This window comes from Primulina eburnea, chromosome 2 (genome assembly GCF_022965805.1).
Source record: "Primulina eburnea isolate SZY01 chromosome 2, ASM2296580v1, whole genome shotgun sequence".
Lineage (NCBI taxonomy): Eukaryota > Viridiplantae > Streptophyta > Magnoliopsida > Lamiales > Gesneriaceae > Primulina > Primulina eburnea.
The window spans coordinates 28557023-28581146 of NC_133102.1; positions in this window are offsets into that span (position 1 = coordinate 28557023).

Sequence of the window (24124 nt, forward strand, 5' to 3'; positions counted from 1 at the left end):
TTTATATGTTGCATTATTATCTGTCATATGATGCATGGTTTATTATGCGGCATTTGCATAATCATGTTGAGCCTAATTATCTTTGAGATAGCCTGTTGAGAGGGTGCTCAGCCCTCGTTTGTTGTGGATGGTTGGACCCCGTTGGCCGACGGTGTTCAGGTCACCGGTATATCCACAGGTTTATTTTGGTATGGGAGCCACCTCCTGGTGCGACGGCGCAGAGTGCTACATACCTTGACGTCATTTACCTGAGCAGTATTTCGTTATACCCAGATCCTGATATCCAGTACATTTTGCATACATGCATGTCATAGTCTTGTATACTCATGCTTTCGGTGCTGAGCGTTTTATGCTCACGTCCTCGGTTTATCTCTGTTTTGGACACCCTATTCGATGGGGCAGGTCTCAGGTTGGACGGTCCAGGAGGGAGTGGACAGGGAGCTGGCAGAGGTTGACTTGTAGTTATTGGTATTCGTTCTTGGTATTTAGTTCGATCTGGTTGTTTAAGTATTTTGTACTTACAGATTCGATTGGGTTGTATTACTGTTTTTCCGCTGTATTACCTGATTCAGTTTTAAATGTTAATTTTGCATGCTTAATTTCTGATTAGTAGGTGATTCTGGAACGGGTCACTACATTTATGGTATCAGAGCATGCATTAAGATTTTGGGATTAGAACTGTTCTTTTGGGTTTAATCTCTGGTAACTTTTGTAGCTAAGAGATGTCTGGTTTTGACGACGATGCTAGTAGTCATGACAGCATTGGACGCTGGGGAGACCGCGACGATCGGGAGCGTCGTCGAGAGCATCGAGAACGTCGTCAACACCGTCGTGATGAGCCTCGGAGTTTTATTATGCATCGGTTCTTGCAGATGGGGCCAAAACCTCTTTCGGGCGGTGAGACTTCGGATGTTGCGGAGAACTGTCTTGAGAGGATGGAGAGCTGCTTCAAGACTTTTCAGTGCTCGGCGGAACAGCAGATTGATACCCTTGATTTCTTGCTGGAGGGTGGTGCGCGCAAGTGGTGGAGGTCTACCTCTGCACCGATAGTTCAGCGACAGGGTCGAGTTCTTTGGGCCGATTTCCGAGCCGCTTTCATGCTGCTTTACTTTCCGCCAGCCCTTCTGCAGACCAAGGCGATTGAGTTGATCAATCTGAAGTAGGGAAGTTTGTCTGTTGATGAGTATCAGCAGAAGTTCTTTGAGTTGCTTCCGTATGTTCCACATGTCAGTGACAATGCTAGGGCCAAGTATAACCATTTTCTCCAGGGCCTCAATCAGGAGATTTTTGATCGGGTTGTTGTCTGCGATGATCCGACATCGTATGAGGGCCTTGTGAACCGTTGTCGCCAGGCTGAGGGCAGTTTGCTGAGAGGTCGAGCCATGCAGTCTGCTCGTCCTACTAGTTCTTTGGGTCCCCGCGCCCAAGCATTCAAGAAGGCTGGATCTACTTCTTCTTCCTCTGGATCTGGAGGAGTTCACCATTTTGGGAAGAAGAAGGGCCCGTGTCAGCATTGTGGGAAGGATCATCCGACGGAGCGTTGTCGCAAAGTTGCGGGTGCTTGTTACAAATGCGGTGAGATGGGCCATATGAAGAGAGACTGTCCACAGACGGGCGGAGGATCAGGATCTGGTTCTCAGGCTTCAGTTCATCAGAGGCCACAGCAGGGACAGTCTACTCAGGGTTCTAACCTCCGACCGCGTACTCAAGGGCAGGTCTTTGCTCTTAACCAGGATCAGGCTGCTGAGGAGAACGACAGAGTTATCGCAGGTGTTTTTTTATTATGTGGATTACCTGCTTACGTTCTCATTGATACTGGTGCATCACATTCATTCATATCTGCGAGATTTGCTAAGCGTCATGCATTACCTTTCACTTTTTTGGACGTTGTGGTATCTGTTTCCACACCGATGGGTCATTCGGTGCTAGCTAAACGTCTAGTTTTGGGTTGTCCTCTAGAGTTTGAGGGTAATGTTTTAACTGCTAATTTGATGATTCTTGCGATGGAGGATTTTGATTGCATTCTGGGAATAGATGTGCTGACTGTGTTTAGAGCTACTGTGGACTGTTATCAGAAGTTTGTGCATTTTCGTCCAGTTGAGGGCGACAGTTGGTTTTTCTATGGAGAGGGAGCGTGACCCCCGATGCCTGTGGTTTCTGCTCTGAAAGCCTGTCGTGCTTTAGAGTCGGGCGGGGAAGGCTACCTTATCTATGCTATTGATTCGTCCGCAGATAGTGTCGGTATCAGCGACATTCCAGTGGTTTGCGATTTTCCGGATGTTTTTCCCGAGGAGATTCCTGGTTTTCCTCCCGTTCGGGAAGTGGATTTCGGACATTGATTTAGTGCCAGGCACGGCACCAATCTCTAAAGCTCCTTATCGTTTAGCTCCATCAGAGATGCAAGAATTGAAACAGCAGTTGCAGGATCTTCTTGACAAGGGGTATATTCGACCCAGTGTGTCCCCGTGGGGAGCACCAGTTCTTTTTGTCAAAAAGAAGGATGGTTCTATGCGACTCTGCATAGATTATCGGCAGTTGAATCGTGCTACGATAAAGAATAAGTATCCGTTGCCACGGATTGATGATTTATTTGATCAACTGCAAGGTACCTCTGTGTATTCCAAGATTGATTTAAGGTCTGGTTATCATCAGCTTCGGGTTCATCAGGGAGATATATCGAAGACTGCATTCAGGACCCGGTATGGGCATTATGAGTTTCTGGTTATGCCTTTTGGGGTGACGAATGCACCAGCAGTTTTTATGGATCTGATGAATCGGGTTTTTCGGGAATTCTTGGATATGTTTGTTGTGGTGTTTATAGATGATATCTTAATCTATTCGCATGATCAGCAAGAACACGTACAACACTTAAGGACTATTTTACAGACACTTCGCGAGAATCAGCTTTATGCGAAGTTGAGTAAATGTGAGTTTTGGATTGACAGGGTTGTATTCCTTGGTCATGTCATTTCTAGCAAGGGAGTTTCAGTTGACCCGAGCAAGGTGGAAGCGGTATTGAACTGGTCGCGTCCGACGACAGTAGCCGAGATCCGCAGTTTTCTGGGATTGGCTGGGTATTATCGCCGTTTCATTGTCAACTTCTCTCAGGTTGCTAAGCCACTCACTCAGCTCACTCGGAAAGATGTTTCATTTGAGTGGACATCAGAGTGCGAAGAGAGTTTCTTGGAACTTCGCAGACGTTTGACATCTGCGCCTATTTTGGCTTTACCGTCTGGATATGGTGGTTTCAGTGTTTACACCGATGCCTCTTTACAGGGACTAGGGTGTGTTCTGATGCAGAATGAGCATGTGATTGCTTATGCGTCGAGACAGTTGAAGCCTCATGAGGAAAACTATCCTGTTCATGACCTGGAATTAGCAGCGATCGTTTTTGCTTTGAAAATCTGGCGCCATTATCTGTATGGTGAGCGATTTGAGATTTTCACTGATCATAAGAGTTTGAAGTATCTGTTCACTCAGGCTGAGTTGAACATGCGTCAGCGTCGTTGGATGGATCTACTCAAGGATTATGATTGTGAGATCAAGTATCATCCAGGATCTGCGAATCTCACGGCCGATGCTCTTAGTCGCAAGGTGAGATTGTCTGCTCTTCAGACTTGTGCTGTATCAGAGATTATTCAGGATTTCTGTTCGATGGGATTCAATTGTAAACATCGGAAGGGAACGGAGAGTATCCGTGTAGCTACTATTTTGTCTGAGCCAGTTTTGTATTCTCGGATTAGAGATGCTCAGATGTCTGATTCTAAGATTCAGAGATTAGCTCGGTTGGCTGATGGAGATAATACTTCTGGATTCCACTATCAGTCCAAGGGTCTTTTGTGCTTATCTGGTCGTGTTGTTATACCGGAAGATGACACTTTGAGGGAGGAGATTTTATCCCAGGCTCATCGTAGCAAGTTGAGTGTTCATCCGGGGAGCAACAAGATGTATAAGGATTTGAGGACTCGATTTTGGTGGAAAGGTATGAAACGTAATGTTTATCAGTATGTCTCCAAGTGCCTAGTCTGTCAGCAGGTGAAGGCTGAGTATCGACGACCTGGAGGTTTGTTGCAGAATCTTCCTATTCCGGAGTGGAAGTGGGAGCATATCACGATGGACTTCGTGACTCACTTGCCTATGTCTGTGGGGAATAGAGATGCTATCTGGGTGGTAGTGGATCGGCTTACTAAGTCTGCCCATTTTCTTCCGTATAACAGAGATTTCACTTTCGATCGGATGGCACGGTTGTACATTCAAGAGATTGTACGGTTTCATGGTGTGCCCGTGAATATCGTTAGTGATAGAGATCCTCGATTTACATCTAGATTTTGGGGCAGCTTTCAGCAAGCCTTGGGCACTACCTTGAGTTTGAGTACTGCATATCACCCAGAGACTGACGGTCAGTCAGAGAGGACTATTCGTACTCTTGAGGATATGTTGAGATCTTGTGTGATGGATTTCGGGCTAGCTTGGCAGGATCATCTGCCACTGATAGAGTTTGCATACAACAACAGTTTTCATAGGAGTATTGGTATGTCTCCGTTTGAAGCATTGTATGGTCGACGTTGTCGTACTCCTCTGTTCTGGGAGGAAGTCGGAGAACGACAGGTCGAGGGTCCAGAATTGATTCAGCAGGCCATGGACAAAGTTCTTGTGATCAAACAGCGGATTAAGACTGCTCAGGATCGACAAGCGAGTTATGCGAACACCAAGCGCAGACCTCTTCATTTTGATGCAGGCGAGAAAGTGTTTCTCAAGGTATCACCTTTTCGGAGGATTCTGAGATTTGGACTCAAGGGTAAGCTATCTCCGAGATTCATTGGTCCTTTTGAGATCTTAGAATGTGTGGGAGATTTGGCCTACAGATTAGCTTTGCCACCGTATCTGTCTAGTGTTCACAATGTGTTTCATGTGTCTTTGTTGAGACGATACGTAGCGGATGAGTCTCATGTTTTGCATCCGACAGAAGTTCAGCTGAATCCGGATTTGTCTTTTGTGGAAAGACCGGTTTCAATCTTAGACCGGAAGGATAAGGTACTGCGGAATAAGACTATTCCTCTTGTCTTAGTGCAGTGGCAGCGCCGAGGTACTGAAGAAGCTACTTGGGAACTAGAGAGTCGCATGCGGTCAGAGCATCCAGAGTTGTTCTAGTTGTAGTATTTTCAGTTATGATTGTAATTTTAGTTGTACTTTCAGTTGTAATTCATTCTTAAGTTGAATGTATTGTTGTTCAAAATTGTCATTTTTCAGACTTGATTTCGCGGACGAAATCTTTTTTAGGGGGGGGGAGAATGTAGTATCCCGATGCCTAATTTGAGTTAATTATTGGATTAAATATTTTTTCGGTGGGATCGGAAGGACCGATCAGGGTTCGGATCGTCCGATCAGGGTTCGGATCGTCCGAAGACAGGTGGCTGGACACGTGGAAGACATGCAAGGTTCGGATCGTCCAATCAGGGTTCGGATCGTCCGAAGACAGGTGGCTGGACACGTGGAAGACATGCAGGATTCGGATCGTCCGATCAGGGTTCGGATCGTCCGAAGTGTGCCGGATCGGATCGTCCGAAGTGGGTCGGATCTACCGATCGTTGTCTATAAATAGAGGCGCGAGGCTTCATTTGTTACTCGCCAATTCCGAGTGTTCCAGAGCGTTTTAGTCGTTTCTGATGGGTTTCTAGTCTTTTCCCGAGGTTTAGGCACTAGCGGGGAGCTACTGGTTTTGTAGCGGAGTTGTGCTCTAGTTGGGAGCTAGCGGCATCAGTGGGCTGACTACGGACGCAGGCTTGATTCTAGGGCTGATTGCTAGGATCTACTGGTTTGAGGTACGAAAGTACTATCCGAGATAGCAGGATTGAGTATACTTTGCTATGTGTTGCATGTTTATATGTTGCATTATTATCTGTCATATGATGCATGGTTTATTATGCGGCATTTGCATAATCATGTTGAGCCTGATTATCTTTGAGATAGCCTGTTGAGAGGGTGCTCAGCCCTCGTTTGTTGTGGATGGTTGGACCCCGTTGGCCGACGGTGGTCAGGTCACCGGTATATCCACAGGTTTATTTTGGTATGGGAGCCACCTCCTGGTGCGACGGCGCAGAGTGCTACATACCTTGACGTCATTTACCTGAGCAGTATTTCGTTATACCCAGATCCTGGTATCCAGTACATTTTGCATACATGCATGTCATAGTCTTGTATACTCATGCTTTCGGTGCTGAGCGTTTTATGCTCACGTCCTCGGTTTATCTCTGTTTTGGACACCCTATTCGATGGGGCAGGTCTCAGGTTGGACGGTCCAGGAGGGAGTGGACAGGGAGCTGGCAGAGGTTGACTTGTAGTTATTGGTATTCGTTCTTGGTATTTAGTTCGATCTGGTTGTTTAAGTATTTTGTACTTACAGATTCGATTGGGTTGTATTACTGTTTTTCCGCTGTATTACCTGATTCAGTTTTAAATGTTAATTTTGCATGCTTAAGTTCTGATTAGTAGGTGATTCTGGAACGGTTCACTACAGCTGGCGTGGCTATCGACAAGGTATCATACAACGGGGTAAACTCAATATCGTGAGATGCAACAAATGCATGAGATATAAATGAATGAGATGCTCCTGTATCAAATAAAACACGTGCAGGATAATCGCAAAGCGTGCAAATACCTGCAATCACGCCACCAGGAGCTTCTCTCACCTGATCCTCAGTCATGGCATACACCATCACTTGAGGAGGAACTTGGGCACTCTGACCACCCGGTCCTCGATATCGTGGGACACTCGACTGCTGAAAAGAGGGAACAGGAACAGCAGGTCTCATCGTACTAGGGCCACCTCTATATCCTTGCTGGGGTTGAGCAGAAGTCGTACCCCTGTTCGGACATACTCGAGAGAAATGACCTTCCTGCCCACATTGATAACAAGTACCAAACATACCTCGACACTGCTCGATAGTATGTTTGCCTCCACAATAGCTACAATAAGGAGCAATCACCTGGCTCCCTTTCTGAGATCCACTAGAGCTCGAAGAAGACGAAGAAGCAGAGCCAGTCTTCTTGAACTTCTTACCTCTTGGTCGCAAAGTAGGCTGTTGAGCTGACACCGGAGGTGGAGGAGTATACTGTGGACCTCCTCTCCTAAGTCCAGCCTCGGCTGCCTTAGCTCGTTCAACTGCCTCTGCGTAGCTGGTAGGCAATCCAGAAACAACATATGTATACAAAACAGGATGTAAACCATTTACAAACCTGTTATATTTTGCCCTCGCATTCCCAGCCACGTGAGGTGCATACTTCAATAGAGTAGAAAATTTTGAAGCATACTCCGCAACAGACATCGTTCCCTACTGCAGATTATTGAATTCATTCTCCTGAGCAGTATAATAAGAAGGAGGGGAATACTGCTCCAAAAACTGGGCCTTGAAGACATCCCATGTGACTTCAGTCCCGGTCTCTTTCAATCCAATCTCAGCGGCTTCCCACCAAGATTTAGCTCGGTCTTTCAGCTGATACAAAGCAAGTTTCAGTCTCCGAGCTTTGGAATACTCAACAATATTAAACAAGTCCTCGATATCCTTCAGCCAGGCCTCAGCTCTTTCAGCACTCTCAGTGCCAAAGAACTTCGGTGGTTTCAGATCCTGGAATCGAGCCATCACAACATCCATGGACAATCCTTCAAATTGCCCAACAATCCTCTCAGTACTGCTACTCGCAGTTTCATTTGTGTGATCCATCTACAAATCAAAAGATGAATATCACAATTTCATATCAATTCATAATCTCATCGTTTCATATCATCATCTCATATCATCAATCTCATCAGATACTTACTCAAATCAAATCACATAAGAGCAAGTAATACAAATAAGTCAAACACATACGCACAATTCATTTGTGCCTATTCAAGTGTACACAAGACTCAATAGAGCATTCCCAGCTATGCTCTGATACCATCTGGTGTGGGGCCCTTAGCTCCTAATCGTTATTACAACGCAATCTGATTAGGGTTAATTAATCACAGCGGAAAACGAGTTTAAAATTTCTTTACAATGAGCCCAAGTCATTTTATTTTAATACTAAAAATAGTATCTCATCTCACGTCATAATCACGCCCACACGTAATCACAACCAATCACATACAAACATCTCATATCCTCGGGACATGCCCCGGTATATAGATACATATACATATATACTGGGAACAAGACATAACCATAAACCTCAGCCCAAGCTGTGGCTCCCACCAGAAGTACCCTCTCCGGTCTCCTGATATCCTGGAGTACCTGCCATTGTCCACACACAAAGACAACAACAGCCCCCCTTGGGGGTGAGCAAAGCTCCGTATGGAACAACCAATCATATATACCACAGATATCTAAACAATGATATATGGTATGCAATACATGTATGTCGTGGAGGTATCAGGTCAAATGCCCATCCACTGAGCACATGTCGGAATCAATCGAATCGATATCAAATCAAATCAATGCTCGAGCTGGCACACCGGCCGATATGGGAATACACGTATGATAGCGTCGGCAAAGCGCCATCAAATCCCACATCTCATATCCAATCATATGGGGCCACAAATGTCTATGTTTTAAGGGTCATATAATACCAAACATAGCATTGTGTTCACAAACCCCGGAATCCAATCAAATCATATCAGGGTATCCAAGGATCATAGCTCAACGTGCATGTCATGTATCGATGTATGCATAAAATGATGTGTGTTAACAAAACATTTATTTTATACATCGATATCTCAATCTCAATGTCATGTATGCCACATAAATCAACAAACAAGGCATATAGACACATAATCTCCTTCCAATCAATCTAATCAATCCAACATATATCATATTTTACAGATACCTGTCGTATGTTACCCGGTCGCAACATACCTCAATTCTTCGTTCCGGTTGATGTAGCCTGAAGATATTGATATTACACTTTATCTACATCAATAACATACTCATTCCAATCAATAACATACTCCAAAATCATTAGTATGAGTTTCAAATATCCTTAGAAACTTCAAAAATTCATATCAAATCAAAATCATATCATAATTCAATTACGACTTCGAATGCAAGTTTCTTGTCGGTTATTCTACTACATATCAGAAATTTAACTTCACATACATGCTATTCCAGCACCTTGATATTTAAAGCTGCTGAAACCAGAAGAAAATTACCTCAGTTAGAAGCCCTTAACGCGCAGATAACAAATATATAATTTGTTTCGTGTTTAGACTGCGTCTCGAAGTTGATTTGGACGATAGAAGATCGATTTCTCTTTCTCTCTCTCGAAATTATTATGTTGCAAGTGAAGAAAACGAACAGAAAAAGAGTTCTTATCCTTCCACCGCTCTCGCGCTCGGGCGGTAGAATTCTCGCGCCCGAGCGCGAGACATTCTGTCCCCGAGACTTATTTACGCCGCGCTCGGGCGGTAGAAAGTTATTGCTCGGGCGCGGAACTCTCTGCCCGAATACTCATTTCAGATACCCTGGCGCTCGGGCGGTAATTTTCTACCGCTCGGGCGCCACATGTTCTGTACAAATTTTAAGTTTGTACTAAATTGGCGTCCGACCTCTCAACTCAAATTCTTACAACATCAATTCGTATACAATATTCATTTTCTCAATTCCATTGTCACGATATATACATCAAATACATAATCATATGACAATTTCATAAATTATCGATAATCACATAGGATTTACGATAACTCGATACACGGTCCTTACACTATGACTCACGAAATTTACACTCAAAATGGTCTGAATTTTGGTGGGGAGGGGTGTGATGGAGTGGTTATGGAGGTGAGGGGCAAGATCCACAAATATAGGATCTCAAATTCAAGACCAAGCCCACCTCATTAAATTTGAATATGATGGTTGTTTGAACAAGTCTACTTGGGGGGCAATGACCGATGGAATACATGCCATCTAGATTAGGATAATGCTTATTAGTTAATTAATTAAGGTTGCTCAATAATTAAAAGGTTTACATGCTAGCTTAACAAAGAATGGGTCAAAAATGATGAGTTGGAAATGCATTGCCTAGCACTATGGGGCGGCCGAAAATTCACTTCAAAAAATGAATGGGGAGTGTTGTTTATTTACTAAATTAATAACTCCTAAAAGCCTCACTAATCCTTTAATTAATTTAGTGAGCTAACCCCTTAATTAGCAACTTAAATGGGCTTATTTCTTAATCACCTCAAGCAACTTAAATAATTCCTTAAACTTCTTTTTTTTTCTAACTTAAATGAACTTAGTTGCTAGCTAAATAAACTCCTGGAAATAATTCTCGAATCTTAAATCCTATCTCAAAACTCCAACTCCGGTCCGGCCTCACTGAAATAACTGAAATGCTAAAAATCAACTACTGAGCTGAAATAATAAAATAATTAACTTCAAAGAAATGCATTTAAAATAATCATGCAATGAAGTCAATTAAATTTAAAAATCTAGAATTATGCATGGCTTATACGTAGACTGATTTACGGGTTCTACAGAAATATTACAGGTGTTACGATTGGGGAGGAATTAAAAGTTTCTTCTATGTATGAAAGAATCACTCAAATGATTGAAAATTCTGATGCTTTTATCGCACTACCAGGTGGTTTTGGTACATTAGAAGAAATTTTTCACATTGTTTCTTGGGCACAACTTAATATCCATAATATACCTGTGGGCTTGTTGAATATCAATAATTATTATGACAGTTTGTTGACATTTCTTGATAAAGCTGTGGAACAGAATTTCATTTCAGAAAATTCACGACAGATGCTCATCTGTGCTTCGATTGCCGAACAATTAATTGATGATTGGTAAGCTTTTGTTCATAAGCCTGATCCGATGATAACAAAGATCAATTGGTCGCAATCAAGCAGTAAGAAAAGGAAGTTGGATCATTGATTGAAAAGTCGTGGATTGGTTTGCGTTTGTTTCAGTTTGTTATCTTCAATAAAATTTCAGGTGATATCTCTTTCGTTATGTACTCTTTATTAATAGTTATTTTGACATTAGGGACAATGTCATATTCTGATTGGGGGAGAACAAACTTATAAAAAAAATTAAAAAAATTTAAAAAAATAAATAAAACTATATATATTATTTTAAAATAAAATCATGTTTATTTTTTGTATCTTAGTAATTTTTGCAAAAATGTCATACATTAGATGTTTGAAAGATTTAAATTAGAACATGCATTAATCTATTTAAGAATGTTTAAATATTTATTTGAAAAAATGCAATTTTAATATTCTGATCAATATAAAAATATGATTTATGAAATCTTTTTGAGTGATTAACCATTGTGATAAAATCAGGTATTAAAGTATATGGCCCAAGATATACCTTACAAGAGTTCCTAAAATTTTAAACTCACGCATATTTTGTGAGTGAGTGGAGAGGACTGAGAAAACAGCTTTCGAGCCTTTATTGATCATGAAAGAGACTATCTATTGTTTAGATCTTGAGTTCTTATTTTGAAAAAAAAAATGATATTTCCTAAAAAAAGGGAAAATATAAAAAGAAAGATATTGAAGATCAATGTAATTTTTAAGTTATATGATACGACCCATATATCTCTCATAAATAAAAAAATAGAAAGAGAGAAATTTATTGTACAAATTAAATAAATATGTGGTCAAGAAGCATAAACTTAGTCTGATTCCATGATGTTATTAAAAAAAATATCAGGAAAAAATATATAATAAGAACAACTGGATTTTAAATCAATGGATTTCCTATCTTTTGATTAGTTTGGCTCGTTTGACTGTCTGCATTCTGTAAACCATTTTCCTGAGCATTTATCTGTATTCCAACTACATGAGAGAAATCATTCCCATAAATTGAAACACTTGTTAACCTGTGAGAATATGGAGTGGAGACTCTTACTAGGAATTTCTGAAGGCCATGTACATTTAACTACATGAAAATAAGCTTTGAATTGATCAGTTCAGATTATTTCATAAATTATAATTATAATGATCTTGATATAACTTTGACAGTTTTCAAATTTAATTTAAACATTTGGATAGTTGTGATTACATTTCTATTTAAATTAATCAATATGTTTTGTGTTGCTATTAACGCTTAAATTGCTAGGGGACTAGCAATAAGATGGTTGGGGAGTGTGATAAAGATAAAAAATTGTATATTAATTAAATGTTTTATAATATAAATATATAGTTTTTTTTTATTAAATGTTTAAATATTATATGTTTTATAATAAATTGTATAAAATATAAGTTGTTGTGTAATTATAAGTTTTTACTATTTTTTACAGATTCGATAAAACAAGAATAAACTTGACGTTGCAAATGTGATTAAGATGATTCTTGGACCTGTAGAAAGTTGATGTTAATATCTATAATATTGGTGGCAAGCATGAGATAAAATCTTCTCACAAGTGGGATCAAATTGAGCAACAATAAAAGTTACCAAAGAAGTGGCAGTTTTACCATGCTCTAGTATTTTGACCATATCTCTCAAATTACTTGGTCAAGTGGTTTAAAAAAAATACCACAATTCAAACAACTCAGATATGTACATGTTTGTTTTTATGTGGAGAAGAAAATTCATATGGGAAGATTTTCAAAAGTGATGTGTATTAAAATATTAATTTTTTGGAACACCAATGAAGACTTATGTGTAAAAATAATATTTTATTTGTGGTTGTCTCCCCAAATTTTGCTATAAATAGGGGTGTATTGTAATGTATTGAGATATCTCTCATTTTATGAACAAACCTTTGAGTTCATAATATTTCTCTCTTTATTTTTCCTTTATTTCTTCATTTAAATATAATTAGCATGTTAAATTCATATTCAAATTTTTACACTTTGAATAATGAGTAGCTAACTTCCTAAAGTTAGGATGAAAATGTGAAACTCTTGGCATGATAATAAGTTTAATAAAAGGTAAGAATATATGTTTTATATTATTTAATCATTATTAATTGTTTATGTTATATTTATTTCTTTAAGTATTATTATACCCTACTTATAAGTGGGAGTTTTGATTTATTGTTGCTATATGTTACACTAAATTCTTGGAACCATTTAAATGTTAGTTTGGTATTACCAACCATTTAAAGTGGATGCATTGATTTATTATATGATTATATCATAATATTAATTTCTTGGAACCATTTAAATGTTAGTTTGGTATTATCAACCATTTAAAGTAGATGTCTTGATTTATTATATATGAATATATCATAATTAGATTAATTTCTTGGTACCATTTAAATGTTTGTTTGGTTTTACCAACCATTTAAAGTGAATGCCTTGATTTATTATATATTAATATAATGAGATTAATTTCTTGGTACCATTTAAGTTTTGTTTTACCAACCATTTAAAGTGGGAACCTTGATTTAGTGTTTACAAATATATATTGTGAGGCTCGAGAATTATTAGTTTTCATTGATGAAATACTCGGAAGATATGGAAATGCATGACATAAAAGATAGAATTTTACAATGTAAGGCCGAAGCCAGACCGCACCCGCGCTCAGAAGTGGACCGCACCCGCGGCAGATGGGCAGTAGGCTGAGAAGTTTTGAGCGAAGCAAGACTGCACCCGCGGTAAGAGCAAGACCGCACCCGCGGTCGATGAATTTCAGAAAATGAAGGGGGTGCCGAGAGCATAGCGCACCCGCGGTCCCGAGATACCGCACCCGCGGTCGTGCGTGTCAAGTGAAAAATAATGCTATGTGTCTTAGGCCATGCATACTTAATGTGTTGTCTTCATTTCAGCTAACATTCAGAACAAAGGAACCGAGAGATGCTCCATGGAAATCCCTTCAAGATTTTAGACTAGCAACAAAGATTATGCAACAACTAGCCATCCAATTTTAATTCCGAGTACGGATTTGTGATCCTTGCAACAAGAGCTAGCTAAGGATGTAAGTATTATTCATTTTTAGCATGTTTCGAAATAATTATGTTGGGGAAATTCAGATTTGAGTTAGAATATGTGTTCTTGATATATTGAGCATGATATATTCGTTACCGGATCGAAATTTGGAGACCGTATGCTATTGTTCGAAATTTCCAGCCTATATGAGTTAGGATACTTGCAGATTGCAGAATATATATATTGATGTGGGATGAGATTTTGAATTGATAGTATGTCCTACATTGATAATGTTGTATTGAGATTATCGGTATCGGAAAAATTACGCCGTTATGCCGCCAAATTGTATTGAAACTGATTTCAGCTTTGTACCTTGAGTTGCTTGAAATGTATATTGATATAGTGCACGTCGACTATGCCATTTAAGATTTGTATTAGCTATTGTGAACTCAAGACTTCGACTACGACACCGACTATTCGACAAGAAAGGTATAATTCATGTGGTCACGGGATTGCACAACTCGATTCAGATTTGATACGAGTTTCTCTAAATTACATACTAGATTGTTATTACATTTGATTATGTAATGTCTTGTTTATTGATTTATATTCAAGTCCTGAGATAGGAGATATTGGCAGATCGTCCAAAACTAGACGTTTCGGTGTATCGACGCATAGTAGTAGATTTTCTCTATGTGTAGCCCCTCGATACAGAGTTGACCGAAGTCTAGGAATAAGACGTACCAGTCACCCCGAGTGGTTGGGTAGGTGATAGACCGTCTTATTCACACCGGGATCCCTAGATTAGAAACGAATCGAGTCAAGAATTTGATGTTGAATACAGATTTGTATTCCTTTACATGTTTAGATTTTAATTCATGTTACTTGATATATGCTATGCTTTTGTACATGATTATTACATTGCATGCATCCATGTTTTATACTGGGATTTGTTCTCACCAGAGTTATTCGGCTGTTGTCTTGTCTGTATGTGTACTTGGCAACAGGTGGGGCAGGTACAGGGTCACGTCGTTGAAGAGAGAGTTTATAGTGTGGCGATGCCGGGAGTAGAAGAAGACTACTTGTTATTGTACTAGACTTGTACAGAACTTTTAGACAATCATGTATATTTGTATCAGACAGATGTGTATGTACCTTATGGTTGTTTAAATAACAGTGACATGCTTTATGTTTACATTGGATTTAATATTAAAAAGCAAAATTTTGACCCACATTTTCGAGCAAAGATCCAGTAAATCCCAAAATAATTGAGTTAGAGCCCAAGTCCCCACATATATATAGCACAATAAATACTTGACAACATTTACAACTTTTGGTATATATTATATACTTATAAGATAATAATATATAACATAATAAAAATATGATTATTTAATATATATTGGAACCATTTTATTAAGTGGATTTCAATAATGTTCATTAATGTTAACTTTATTAAAATACCAAGAGTGATTCTTTAATCTAAACTACTTAAATTAAAATTTGAACAATTAAAAATTACCAATTAAAGATTCAAACTATTAAAAGAAATAAAAAACAAAAACAAAAATAAAAAGACATTGTAGTGGACTTGTAAATACCTTAGCTTCCCTGTGGATACGATATTCGGACTCACCGAATTATACTACTTGTTGACAACCTGCTCTTGGGAGTGCAACAATCAAAGTCGCAACAGTATCCCCAAGGAAAACGTGCTTGTCGTCTTTCCCAACTTATACTTGTATCAGTAAAGTGTTTCCGATCAGATCTCGGCTTGAATTCTTTACCAAACTCTATATCTTTCTGGTTCTGACATTCTGGGCAGATATTCTCTGACCATCTTCCCACATGTTTCATATTGCAGAATTTTTGGAGAGTTTCTTTGCTTTCCGGCAGCTTGCTGTTCCACAGAAGATTTATTTTCTTTTCAAAAATGTCTTCTGCGAAACTTGTTGTTTTTCCCGTTATTGTATTTAACAAGAAAGATCCATTTACAGAATTTTGATAAAATTTAAATGGATACTTGACTTTGTCAATCTCGGTTAGACAGACCCAAAATCCCCATGCTCTCCTGGTAGAGATGTCATCTTCATTAAGTGAAGAAATCAGGGGTGTTTCGTTTGTAGGACGATCCTTAATGAATTTCTAGGCATTCATATCGCGCCTCCTTAGCTTGATGAAATGGAAGGCTTCGTGTGAGCCTTTTCCTGCTGGTTCTAGTGTTGCACTGAAAAAATACAACTCTAGATATGTCCCCTGGACAAATAATCATTGTTTGTTCAAGTTTCATGCACAACTTCATGAATCCATTTTGATAATGCTAAAATCTCCGGGAAACTGGGTGAAGTAGTATAAACTGAGGCAAGAGCCGAAAATTCATACTATGCTTTGACCTATTTAGGATATGAATTAGGTTTCATACATATCCTATGATATTTTCTAGCCACATCAACTCGAAAAATAGATCGGTTCATGCCAATTCTTGTGATTAATTTCTCCCACAATTGTTGATACACCTGTAATGGAGAAATTGTAGCTTCATTATTACCAACCTTAGCTTTGCCCTTGTAAGTATTAGGCCTAAGGTTGTTCTTTCCCTCTTCAATCCTTGAGGTGAAGGGTTGAATTAAGGACTCGAGATAAGGATCAGGAGTCCCAATTTTTGTCTCAGCCGACTCATCTAGAGCTGATAGATGAGCTGATCCCGACTTAACACTTGTGCTAGGGGTATTTGAATCCCCTGCTCTAAGTATAGTGATGCGAACATGGACGTCCCAAGGAAAGCATGGGATCCTTTACAGTTGCCGGAGGGACCAGTCACGAGGGGTCGATTAAAGATGTTCAAGGAGGCACTACAAGGAGTCATGAGTAGGCATGAAGGAGTCGTGATGCATGGGAGTGTGTTAGAAGACCAAAGGAATAGTATTCAAGTACTGATAGCATTGGCCGAGTCTGGACGGACCTGTACACGGACCTGCACACGGGTTCCGTGCTCTATACAGCCTGAGGTGCCCATTGAAAGTGTCTACACGGACCCGACGACGGACCCAGGCACGGGGTCCGTGCCCTATGTTATTGGCGAAGACAGTGTATACACGGACCCGTACACGGAGGTGGGCACAGGGTCCGTGTCCCTTGTTTCCAATTGAAGTCTATTTACCGAGTGTACACGAACCCAGACACAGAGGTCTGCACGGGGTCCGTGCCTAGTGTTTTTCTCCGCGAATTATTTCCTAATTTAAGAGTTTTCTTTGCTTTGGTAACTAGATTTTGAGTATCTCTTTGATATGTAAACATCTTGGACAAATTTTTACACACAATACACATATTATTTTGAGTTTTATCAAACTTGTGAGATTTTTCTCTCAACTTTTCAAGGCTTTAGCTTTGTTAAATCAAATCAAACTTATCAAAGTTTATAACTTTGTGGCGTTTGTCGATCGTGCTTGTGCGGATTGTCGTAGGCATCGTTCTTCGAAGGTTCGTATCAAATTTCGATTGTTATCCTCGTGTTTATTTGTTGCTAAAATTTTATAGTTTAGAGGTGAATAACACATCAATTACTTGATTCAAAAGATCAAGAAAACACACGAGTATTATTATCGTAATTAAATAGAGGGTGCGATTGCGTTTTAATCGTGTTTGCAATTTATTCGTATCGAGATTCACATCATATAGAGTCCTGTACTTGAAAATTCTCCATTATGGAAACAAATGGCTTCTCAATGCCTTGGAGGATAGGCCTTTACATTACATACCATAGCTGAGTATAAGCCTGTAAACATCCTGTGATTCGATCAGACACAATTCTCTTATCGGCTTGTTGTAGCCTTCCCGCAACCTCTGCGTTTAAGACCAACTTGTTGAACTCGTTTTGAAGCATTTCAAGGTGTTCTCTCAAATGTTTCTGCATCTTGATAATAGCATCGATGTCAATGATGTTCATCTCTTGGTAAAAAATATGCAAGAATATTTTCATGAGATATAATAATAATGATATCAAAAATATAATTTGACATAAAGCTTGTCATCTTAAAAGTCCAGATTTTTCTGGTTTGGATTCAATTTTATTTCTCAGAAAAGCTTTTACCTGTGTATTATCAACTTTCGAAGTAAATTTCTTCGCAAGTAAAAATAATGGCCATTTTTTAAAAGCCCTTTTTACTGCATAAAATTCTTTTTCGTTGATATGTCATCTTATGGCTTCTGCATCTGAGAATAAACCATTACAATACATGCATGGTTGTTCTCCGTCGAGTGTGAGCTTAGTAAGAATTGCTGCCTACAATGATCACTGGCATCACTATATAATACTAGATCATCTTCATCTTGTTGAAAAGCCATTTTTCGAAGATTCTTACAAATCTATTTTAATTAGCTTATTCCCTTTGTGTGTTCTTTTGTCCATATAAATCTAGCATCTTTTTTCAATAATGGACTAAACACTTTTCTATGTTTTGCTAGGTTTTTAACAAACATTCCTGCAAAATTAACAAATCCTAAGAAACTTTGAACTTGCTTCTTGTCTTTGAGACTTTTTGGAAAATTCTACACCTTTTCGACTATGTGTTCTTGCAAAATTATTCCTGACTCGACGATTTCAATTCCGAGGAATTCAATCTTTCTTGTTGCAATGACTGCTTTTTTTCAGATAAAACCAATCCTTCTTTTTTAAAAACATCGGAGAAAATCTCCAGATGTTTAACATGTTCATCAATATTCTTAGATGCTATTAAAAACAACATCAATATAAACAAACACAAATTTAAAATAATCTTTAAAAAATTATGCATTTTTATTTGAAATATCTGAGGTGAATTAGCCAATCCCATTGGTAATACCTCTCAAATATAATGTCCTTGGGGTGTGGAGAAAGCTGTGAATTTCTTGCTTTCTTCCTGCATCTGAATTTGATAAAATCCGCACTTACAGTCAAACTTAGAGAATACCTTGGCGTTTGTTGCGTGTTTTCTTTAATGCTCGCAAGCGCACGGCGTCAAGTTATAGTAAAATGTAATTTAAGTACAAGTATCGATCCCACGAGGAATGTAATTTTTAAATTTATACTAATGCTTGTAATTAGAATAGTCTCGATTTTATTTAGAATAATCAAATAACAGATTTGTTCATACCAATAACTGAATTGAAAATAAATTTAATTTTAATACCAAACAGAGTTTAAGAATGGAATAAAAGATCTAGAGGTCCGACTTCACTCAACTATCCACCATGTGCTATTGTGTGTAGCTATATTATAATTGTCCTTCTTATTCATTAACCAAGAATTCTATAATTATCTACTCCCTCTCTCGAGTGCTAAGTAGATACTAATTATCTAACAAAAGATTGCAACGTCTCCGTCGACAATCAATAATTAAATAATACAACAACAAGCACTAAATTCTTTTTATAGGTTCAATAGCAAAATATGTCCTCTCGAACTATATCAATAACATCGATGTATTTTTCCCTTTCTTGATTATAAATTTCCTTTTTCAAGTGATAATTTATAACATACAAATCATTCAAGATATGGCCAATAAAATGAAAGCATTAAGATTGGAAAAACACAAATAAACAATAAAGACAACTTATATAGCATAAATCATGAATCTCAACACATGGTTTCTAGTTTTGTTCCATCATACCTCTAGAATTAAGATTTAGTTCATAATAATGAAAATAAAACAACAACACATAAATATTAAACAAGACATATCAAAATAAAAGTAAAAATAAAGAAAGAAAGAACTTAGAACAAGAGTTTTGGAGTGTATGAAGTTTTTGTTCCAAAGATGTGCAAGAACTTGTTGATGATGATCTTCTTGATCTTCAATCTTCTTCTTTGTAGCCTCCACCCTTTTCCTAGCTTCTCTCTATACCCTAGATGATAATAAAGAGACCCTTTTATACTCTAGACAAGATACATCACGTAGCACACCATTTTACCCTTCTTTTGTTCAAAGTCCACAAAGTTTCTTAATTTCCGGAATGGTGTTTGTGCATGACCGCGGGTGCAGCAGTATAAGGACCGCGGGTGCGGTGTCCTTTCGCATAAAAATCTCTTGCTGCAGAGTTGACAGCGCGGGTGCGGCGCCGCGGTCATGCCTCGGCAGTTGGCGCGGGGGCGCTCGTGTAAGCAGCGCGGGGGCGCTGTCTTCTCGGCAGGTAGTGCGGGTGCGGCGTTTTAGTCAGCGCGGGTGCGCTGTGTTCTCGTGTATCTTTGTCCCTTGCACCTTCTAATTCATCACTTTATCAAACTCTCGTTTCTAAGCTTCCAAACTACAATAACAAAAACAACAACATATCAAATAAAACCTGCTCAAGAATCACAAAATTCCAAGTTAAAAACAAGTAATAAAAGTACAATAAATTGCACTTATCAAACTCCCCCAAACTTAAGATTTTGCTAGTCCCGAGCAAAACAAAACAACAAAAACAAACAATCAAACAACAACAAACAAGTCATGAAATATTTTAAAGAACTTGGCCTCAATATAAATTCAAAATCCATCATGCATTTACAATTCAAATCAATTCAACCACTTGTTCATCCGGATAAAATCATGTGATTGGTTTGTTCTCTAACTTCAAATCTCTTCAACCATGTATCAAATCATTCTCAATTGATGTCAAATTTTTACAAACACATATCACAAGGTCTTTTTAGGTAAAGATTGGGTTCAAATAAATATTTATTCAAGACAGGGATACCCAATAAATGTTTGATGCAATGAGGTGTGTGAAAAATTAATCAAAATTCTTACTCAATGACAGTGTTTATCGATTGTCCATAGGCTAGATCCTCCCAATCACTCTCCACTAGTATATTGGACAACTATGACTAGGTTAATAGGATTTTCAATTGTTATAATGTTAGGCCTCGGTTCATAGCTACAAATAAAGTTTAGGAGTTCAAATAAGGGAATAAATTAAATTTCATCTCTTTTTGCCAACTCCAATAATTCTTTTGATCTCCATTTTTTTTTCTTTATTCATCTCATCTCTTTTTCTCCCCTTTTTCTCCAATCTTTAACAATGTATCATTATTCATTTTTCTTTTGTAGGAGAAAATCAATTTCTTTCGAATTCTTACTCCCTTGAGAAGGTAGGAATTAATTGTATAAGATATTCAAAAGGTTGGTAATTGCGGGATACTTGAAAAATTATTTGAATGGGGGTCTTTCACACATATTTACGTGTGCCATTCAAATTCATATAAGCTCAAAGAGGTGACAAATGATAAATTAATTTATTTGGTAGCTTGAAAGGCTCAATCGATCCAAAAATCACCTAAATCATTCCTAAATCATAATTTGTCCGTATTTCGCCTCGAGTGATGTTTGGATAGTTCTAGACAAAATCTCAATTCACTATCAAAGAGTAAAATTCTAATCATCGTGAAAATTGTGTCTCAATGCATCAACCAAATACATATATATATTCAAAAAAAAATGTGCTTGGCTTCCAAGGAATTTCAAAAACACAACTTTTTCTCATATAGGCTCAAAAGGGCTTCCAATGAATGTTTATGAATAATATACATGGCCCAAATGAATTCAAAGATTGCCTAAATCATTTATATGTTTGCAAAAATTTTATTTCAATGTCAAATAAAAATCACAAAGTTTTATAGAAATTTTAAGTCTCAAACTTACCAAATCTCATGATTATTCTCTAAATTTTCAAAGTGGTTAATTAACATGAATTTGATGCATGACATTGCTTTTCTAAAAAAAAATTTCATCATTGGCCAATTCATTAAACATTTCATGACTAAAATACTACAAACACACAAAATAAACCAAAAAAATTAAACACACAAAAATACACTAAGTAAATAAACACACAAAAGCAAATAAACAAATAAACACTCTAAATAAATTAAAACAAAACACACAAAGATAAAATAAAACTCCCCCAAACTTAAACATGTGTATCGTCCTCGATGTAAATAGGCATGATAAATTGGAAAATGCACATACACTGGGCAACGACCGTCAGTGGTCATTGCCATCATCCTCGTCGTCGTCATCATGGTGGGGTGGTTGGAACTCTGGCGGGTGGTAGACAGGTGGCCACTGTGGAGGAGGTGGAAATGGATGTCCAGAAGTGGAAGCAGAAGGGAACTGCTGAGCCAACACCGAAGTGAAATCCATCATGTAATCCATGAATGTATCGGTCCTATACCGAAAAGCATCCAACTCTTGGCGTTGTACCCTCATATCCTCTTCCAACTGATTCAACCTATTTCTCCTATGCCTTTGCTGCGGCTGTGGCTCTTGAGCTTGGGCTTGGTCACGTCTCTCTGCAGCTCTCCGATTGAATTCCCTTTCAGCTCTACGTGCTGCAGCTTGGTCATTTCTGATGCCCCCATATGGTTGAATTACCACAATATCATTCTTAGGCCTCAGCAACTCTTCACTCGTCGCCCAAGTAACCCCCGCACGTTGGCATAAAACAGTTATGAGAGAGGGGTGGAGAAGTCCACTTGGAGAGTTACCTCTTGCATAGTCTAAAATGGAATTCTGAAGCAATCGACTGAGATCAACTGTCTTCCCTGTCATAATGCAAAATATGAGGATGGCCCTCTCCTTAATGACAGTGGTTGTGTGTTCGGTTGGCTTTATTCTGGCAGCAATGAATGAATACCAATTTTTAGCAACAGTCTTCAGATCAGACTTTGCTAAGCTCAAGTGCACATCGTCTCGCATTCGCCATTCGGCTCCCTGTATACATATAGTCTGAAGAATACTGTTATAATCAACATGTTCATTTCTGTACTCTTCATACTCGTCATGCATGATTTTAGGGAAGCCATATATCGTGTTGATTGTATGTACATCGAATGCTACCTGTTTACCTCGAACAAAAACTGTCAATCGATCATATCTAACCTTAAGGTTAGCGTAGAACTCTCTCACCAGTGATATGACAGCATCCTGTGGCTGACTGCCAAACTCCTCCCAGTGTCGAGCTGTAAGCATCATCCCAATTTCAGTATTTGGGAGGCTATTATCAAAACCCCTCTCCTTGATGATGCTTCTATTCAATATTTTCCCGTATTGTTCCTCCGCCCTCTCGTCATAAAATCGACTCGCATCATAGTTCACTTGTGATGATGATGAAGCACCCTTTGATGACTTTCTTTTTAGTGGCATTTTGTCAAACACCTTGCAAACACCAACTTTACTTCAACCCAATTCTCACAATTCAATGATTTTTTACTCCCCCAAACTCAATACAAACAATATCCACAACACAACAATATACACAACAATCAATGAACAATATCCCCAAAATGAAGAATGTATTCACCAATAATTTCCTTCTATAGCCACTAACACCAACAATCTCGAATTTTCCAACAAATATGCAATGAATTGGCTCACCATGAGTGTGTTGAAATGTTTCTTGAAGAATTAATTCAAAGCTCCACTCAAATCTTGAAGAGATTTTCGAACCCCCTTTTCAAATCCTAGGTTTGATTTTGAATTTGATGGAAAGGAATGAGAAATTTGATGGAATAATTGAAGATTTTTAGGTTGTAGTGATGAATTTGATTGAAAGAAGAACAAGAATTTGGTGTATGAGTTGAGTTTTGAGTAGGGATTTCGAAAGTGGAAGTGGGTGTTCTTGAGAATGTTTTCGGTAATGGTTGATGAATGCCCAAATCTGTCTTAAAAACGTGAGACCGCGGGCGCGGTAGTGTAAGCACCGCGGGTGCGGTGTATGTTCGAACAGGCAGCGCGGGTGCGGCATTAGGTATAGCGCGGGTGCGGTGCATGTTCGGCAGCCCTTGAATTTTTCCATGCGAATCAGCGCGGGGGCGGTATGCTAAGGAGTGCGGGTGCGCTGTGCGTTCGGCAGATTAGCGCGGGTGCGGTAGCATATGCAGCGCGGGTGCGATGTGTGTTCGGCAGCTACGCGCATTTCTCCATAATGCACGACCGCGGGTGCGGTAGTGCTTCGGCACTCCAAGTGCGGGGGCGGTAGCTTTGTGCTGCGGGTGCACTCCTGCTTCGAATTTTATTGAATTTTTAATGCACCTCAAGACTGTAATGGCACTCCTGTTTCGTCAAAATATTTTCTTCTCAAATTTTTAGTCCTGAAAAGAAAACAATTGAGATTCATTAAATTTGGGAAGTTAAAATGTACAAATAATTAAAATGCAAAACCATAAATAACATGATACAACAATAAAATCAACGCCAAAATAACAAAGCAAACAAGAAAAATTTGGGTTGCCTCCCAATAAGCGCT